Source organism: Anabrus simplex, chromosome 3 (genome assembly GCF_040414725.1).
Source record: "Anabrus simplex isolate iqAnaSimp1 chromosome 3, ASM4041472v1, whole genome shotgun sequence".
Taxonomy (NCBI): domain Eukaryota; kingdom Metazoa; phylum Arthropoda; class Insecta; order Orthoptera; family Tettigoniidae; genus Anabrus; species Anabrus simplex.
Window position 1 is genome coordinate 59,487,096 of NC_090267.1, and position 6,523 is coordinate 59,493,618.

Here is a 6,523-nt window from a genome sequence, read left to right on the forward strand (position 1 = left end):
GAACTTGTGATGAAAAACATGTGTTGCATATAGCGTTATTATGTGTAGAAGCTCGTAATTTGCTTGTTTACAATCATCCGTCGTTATGGCGTCAGTTGAATAAAAGTCGTCCCAGATATAGCTGTGTTTATGTATGAGAATTTGGAATGTGTCCTCCTAGGCTTTAGTGTTCGCAGGTATATATGCTTTCTGATGTCTAATATAAAGAACGTTTCTTTTAGTAAGACATAGGTCAATGATGATGGTGCTCTCTTCCTGAAACCCAGGATTCGTTTTTCTAGCGTTATCAGGTCGTGAATTTTAAATTTATCCCACATTATGAATGGATCCCATAAGTTGCTATAGGAGCTATAGCTTTTTTAAATAGTATCATTGCTGCTTTTGTTGAAAGTTTTTGTGGTTGTTGAATGTTGTAAATTGGTTTTATTGCTGATGTTATTTCTTTAGTATGAATGTTAAAAGCTGACAGTGTTGTCTGAAGAGTATTCCGAGATATTTGAATTTTGACACTACTTCTAGAGGTTTATTTTGAAGGGTCAATATATCTTTTGGTGAGAATTTACCACCTCTTCTGAAAGCCATCTGTTTAGTTTTGTCGTAATTTATCTGTGAGTCCTTCTTAGGGCCCATGAAGCGAGTCTGTTTAGTACCTTCTGAAGCTCTTCTTTGTCTTCTGAACCTTTTAACATATCATCTGCATAGAGTAGAAGTATTCCTGAACTGTCCTTAATGATATTTGTAACGTCTGCTGTCATGTTATTGAACAGTAATGGGCTAGTCGGATCTCCTTGTTAAACACCATTAGTTTGAAATAAACTCTTGGATAAGGTGATATCATCAGATATTTGGATGAAATTGTATTTTAGGATGTCTTGAACCTAACATAAATGACATGGCTACTAAGTATTTGTGAGGTATTGGGCAAAATACGACCACGAAACATGCAATCAAGTGTATTACTTTACAATGTATACGAATATGAAATAACATACTGTAATTTGAAATTAGGGATGGAAGTAGAGGGTGGCGGTGTTGGTGGTGAGGGAGTGAGCGAGCTGTAGCCATTATAAACGGAAATAACAAATGGCACAGTAGACAGTTGAGAATAATAAACCAGACTTAAAATGGTACACTAGCTGGGAAAGTTTCGCTATCCCTGCCCTAGGGGATTCATCACCTTTTATTCACTTCTTACGGCCAGAAAAGGATACAGTTATTTATTTATTTGATGACCAGTCTGTGCAAGTACATACTTTCGGCCTTCGCCTTTAAGTATTATGCTTTCTTAGAATTGGTCTCTTCAGCAATTTACTGGTGATATGTACGGAAAGGAAGAGAAAACGAGTGCATGTAGGACAGTGGCGGATACTACCACACGTCGAAATTAATTCCAAAGAATTTTATTTGTAGCTTTGGTATTTCCTTTTTTTTGTTATGTTTATAAGAAGAAAGTTATACAGATTACTTTTCTCTTCTTGTTTTTCTTTTTTTGCCTTTCAGCTAGTTCGTCTATTCTAATTTCAACAATTTCACTCAATTGTAACCAAATTTTCCAGTCTTCCATCAATGACCTCCCAACTGCAACCAAACTGTGGTTCATAGATTTTTAAATCTGATATTTGATGTATAGTAGTTAGTAAATAAATTGTCATCTGTTCAACTAATGAGCACACAATTAGATAGATAAAAACACAAGCACAAATCACCTTTACAACTTCTTGTTGCCTTAATATTCATTAACTATTTGAAATCACAGAATATCACAATAATATCGATCTGTAGATGACAAGATTTAACAAATTAATGAATCACACAAACGTATATTACACTTCCATGGAGTCTATCTTGATGAATATGAAATGTCAATCTTGAAAAGTACAGTAAGTAAAAACTAAGAGTTTTATCTGTACATTACTCAGAAATTGTCCGACTCGTTGGCTGAATGGTCAGCGTACTGGCCTTCGGTTCAGAGGGTCCCAATTTCTATTCCCAGCTGGGTCTGGGATTTTAACCTTCATTGGTTAATTATAGTGGCCCGGGGACTGGATGTTTGTGCTGTCCCCAACATCTCTGCAACTCACACACCACAATAACACGCATTTACCTACACATGAGAGATACCGCCAGCCCTCATCAAAGGGTCCGTCTTACAAGGGCTAGAAATAGCCACACGAAATTAATTACTCAGAATGAGAAAAGAATGGTATTGTTGTATCGAACGTGCCCACAGTAACAAGAAAATTCACTTTTTAATTTTCTGTCATCTGTGTCTGTCTATCGGTCTGTCCATCTGTACGTATGTATGTACGCACATCACGAGAAAATGGCTAAAGATAATTTAATGAAAATCGGTATAGAAGGTCGGGGAATGAGCCACTACAGTTTAGGTTATAAATCATTTTATTGACGTTGAGTTAAATGGTAGTTATGGGGAAGGCCTAATATTAAATTTATCCTGTCGATAAATACTACATAACTAAAGTTTTATAGAATTAAATTTCCCAACATTTATGTCTTATACATTTTTACTGTGCCGGCTATGAAAAGAGAGATATTAATTAATTTGTATTTTTGTTGCTAAGTCCAAGTCAACGCCGAGCCACGAGAAAATCGGTTAACAGAATTTAATGAAAATAGGTGTGTAGAGTCGGGGAATAAGAAACTACAGTCTAGGCTATAAATAATTTTATTCACTTCACCCTGGAAAAATGGTAGTTTAGGGGCAGTATTAATCTTTCGAGTATTAAAAGAGAATATCCCATACTACTTATCTTCACAACTCAATTTCCTATCCACTTTCCACCAGCATAACACACGCTCCGGCAGTACACTTGCTATCCCTCTCACCAGGTCAGCAGCATTTAGCCGTTCCTTTGTTGCAAATGGAGCTAGAATATGGAATTCTCTCCCCCACAACATTAGAGCCATACAATCCTTAAATTCCTTCGAGTTGTCTTGCCGTGAGCATCTCCTCGATGTGTGCCGCCAGGCTGAATGAATCTGGTAGAGTGAATGTGTGTATGAATGTATGTTTACTATGCTTATGGTATTTTGTGTCATTCAACTTTTAATTTGTAACGATAGTTTTGTGCCTTTGCTGGCAAGACCTAGTCTTTACAGTGCACTATGTCTTCTGGTACAGGCTAGAGTAATTTTGTTACTTTCATTGATCTGTCTCTGTCGTATACTTGGCTTTGACAATATGAAAGTGACTGAGGTATGAGCGATGCTAGTAATGCCATTCCTTATGCAGCCAGTCCCTGCTATGAATGGTGTGAAAATGTTGCTCATGGGGTCAGTTGGTGCATGCATTTCAGTGGTCTTGGCAGACTGATATGTAATAGCAACTTCTGGCTCAGTGAGGAAAGCAACGGGAAACTACCTCACTCCTCATATCCCTAGTACGCCTCTCCAGTGATGCCTAGGCCATCTATGACAGCTGATGGCGGAGCTGTTGAGGATCCAACCAGCCTTCGGGCTGATGACTAAACATACATACATACGATAGTTTTAAGACATGACTAAGAATATTTATAGAGTTTATGTTATTTTGTTTCATACTTTGTAATGGTAGTTTTAAGATAATATTATGAATATTGCTCTCAGATGTACAATTTTAATGAAGTGTAGTTAAGTGTAATAGAGGACCATGAGTCCTAACTTCGCCACTACAAATAAAGGCAAATATAATAATAATAATAATAATAATAATAATAATAATAATAATAATAATAATAATAATAATAATAATAATAATAATAAAAATTAATTTTTAAACACGTGTGTTACTGGTCCTATCGAAGAGTATTATAGAGAATGTTTTAGAGAATACAATTTCTGATCATTAATGCCTTGTTCAGTTTTACCGTATCAATTATGATAAGAGTGGCATTTCAGATTATGAAGAAAACTAAATGTGAATGCCTACAATATCGAAAGCTCACAAAATTGATCATTACTTATATTACTTTGACCAGTGTTTGTTGTGATGTTCTTTGTCTCTATGGCGCCAGTCATCCCGGAGAGATCGGATTACTGCTGCGTACCGAGTATAAGAGCCTGCCTGAATATATTGGTGGGAAATAGCTGGGGAATTAGGTAACTTTCTTCTTTAGTATGCCATTCCTCTGGTTCATACATTTTCTGATACTGCTGGTGCGTAATACACTGGTTCGTCACAGAAGTCCAGCTATTCGATCCCTACCCTGAGGCGCTGACTGGAATGAGCAATGTGCACACTTAATGCAATAGTGGTAGAGGAGTGTTCATGGTTCACGGCTGTTTGTGGCCTGGTAATTCCTGCTCTGGAATTTTGGACTGTTAGATTGGCATCATGGTACTTTTTGTTAAAAGCTGGAAAATGTGTGGTTCTTCATTTAATCGAGTATATTTCATGTGATGGCATTGCTTTCAATCACGACATACCTACTGACGTCATTGTAATGACATGTTGATTTCAGTGGAGAAAACCAATAAGACAGTCTTTCTGAAGATGTAAAAAGACAATTGGAGTGTGAGAGTCTGTAATTATAATGAACACTCCCCAACACTCCCTAATCCAGTCTTCACACGAGAAAAGCCGTTTGGTGACTTACCTGTAGCGTTTCCGGGGTAACGTTCAGAGCTGTGCAATTTAATACAATCTTACTCACAACGTGAACACTACCTAACGCAGAATTCTGTATTCAATGTAGAATTCCATAGCGAAGCCCGGGTACATCAGCTAGTTTTCAGTATAATCATAGAAAAGAATAAATAATTCTAAACATTGTGTTAGATGAAATGCATAAATATATATATTTTTAATTTATAAAAATTATATTTGTTCGGGGCGTCAACCCATGTGGATCTTTTGCCCCTTGCATAAAGATAAGTATAGGCAGAATGAGTTTGCGCAAACTGTACTGAAAAAAGCAATATCCTTAGTACTTCAATAATTTTTCTATTTAAGCTTGTGGTGGTGGTGCTTTATCGCTTTATGAGTAAACACGCAACAATCCGTTCTGAACAAGTTAAGTTGAAACAGTTACGGAAGTAAAGTAATTTATATAACAAACAAATTTTAAAATGAAGCAAAGAATAATACAAAAAATAATTTATTAAGCCGAAATGGTCACAAGCACTTAACAAGTGAACGTAAGTTCACGGAGTAACTGAATACTGAACTGTATATGCGCTTGATTAATACGCTCTCACACATAAATTTAACTTGATAAAATCAGCAATAATTCGAGCGTTTCCTTTAAGTCCAGGTTCCGTGCTAGGGCTGAGAGGTGATGGTGGTGGTGACTATTGTTTTAAGATGAAGTACAACTGGGCAACCATCCTCTTGTTTTGCTTAATAACTCGCACATTTATAACACTATGGTATATTTACACATTAATAATACATTTACACTGAAAGACTTGTGATTGTTCCTCTGGCATGATTGAAAATACCGTGATTGAAAAATGGACTGCATTCTGTCGCCATGTTGTGCCATCAAACTCATCAACACACTGTTGGCAATACAGCAATACTGACAGTAAATAGTTCAAAATAAATATAACTTAAAACGAACATAAACGTACAATAAACCGAACGTGACTCAAATATACTCCACCTCACCTTGAATATATCAGATTCAACAATACTAGAAGTAAGTTACTATATTGTATGCACTGTTCCAAAGTCTTAAACTTCCTATTGATTAGGCATAAGACTAATTTGTGAATAGGTCCATTGAGCGTGCCAGCCTTGGTTTGAAATCTGGGCCGATGATCTTCGATGTTAGGCCCCTTAAAACAACAAGCAACAACAAGGTTTGCAATTTTACCACTCTCGCTTCTCCATTCCTACCTGGGTGAATTTTAATGATGGCTCCCACTGTAAAGGAGGTAGATTGTCCACACTGCTCCAGGCAGCATATTGTCCTCGGAAGTTGCCCACTTTCTTTTCTACTGCAATTAATTGAGGTAATCTAATGACCACCTTCTCCACAACTGCTGTCGCATAGCCTGCACTTGAAAATGACCACATGATAAATAACTTGGGTCCACGGGATCATCTAACAGAACTGTTAAATGGCAGGAGGTAATGCAAACTTCTATTTGAGCAGATATTGTACTAAATTCCTCAAATGTCAGCCTATTATCACCTACTACATGTTTAAAATGGCATTTCATTTATTTCACCGCTGCTTCCCATAGACCGCCGAAGTGAGATGAACTTCGAGGTATGAAATGCCAGACTAGCTGCTCTGCTGCTGCATGCTCATGAAGTCGTAGATTGAATGATTCTGACAGGAACATATTTCTCAGATCTGTAGTTCCCGATTTGCTCCAACGAAATTGGTTCCGTTGTCACTGTATATGTGCGCACTCTTCCCTTTTCTTGCTGTAAACATTTTGAGGGCAGCTATATAGGCTTCTGATGACAGATTGCTAACTACTTCTAGATGGAATGCCTTTTTTGACAGGCAGATTAATACGGCAATATAACATTTCAATGTTGTTTTTCTCCGCGTATTCCCTCAGTTCATTA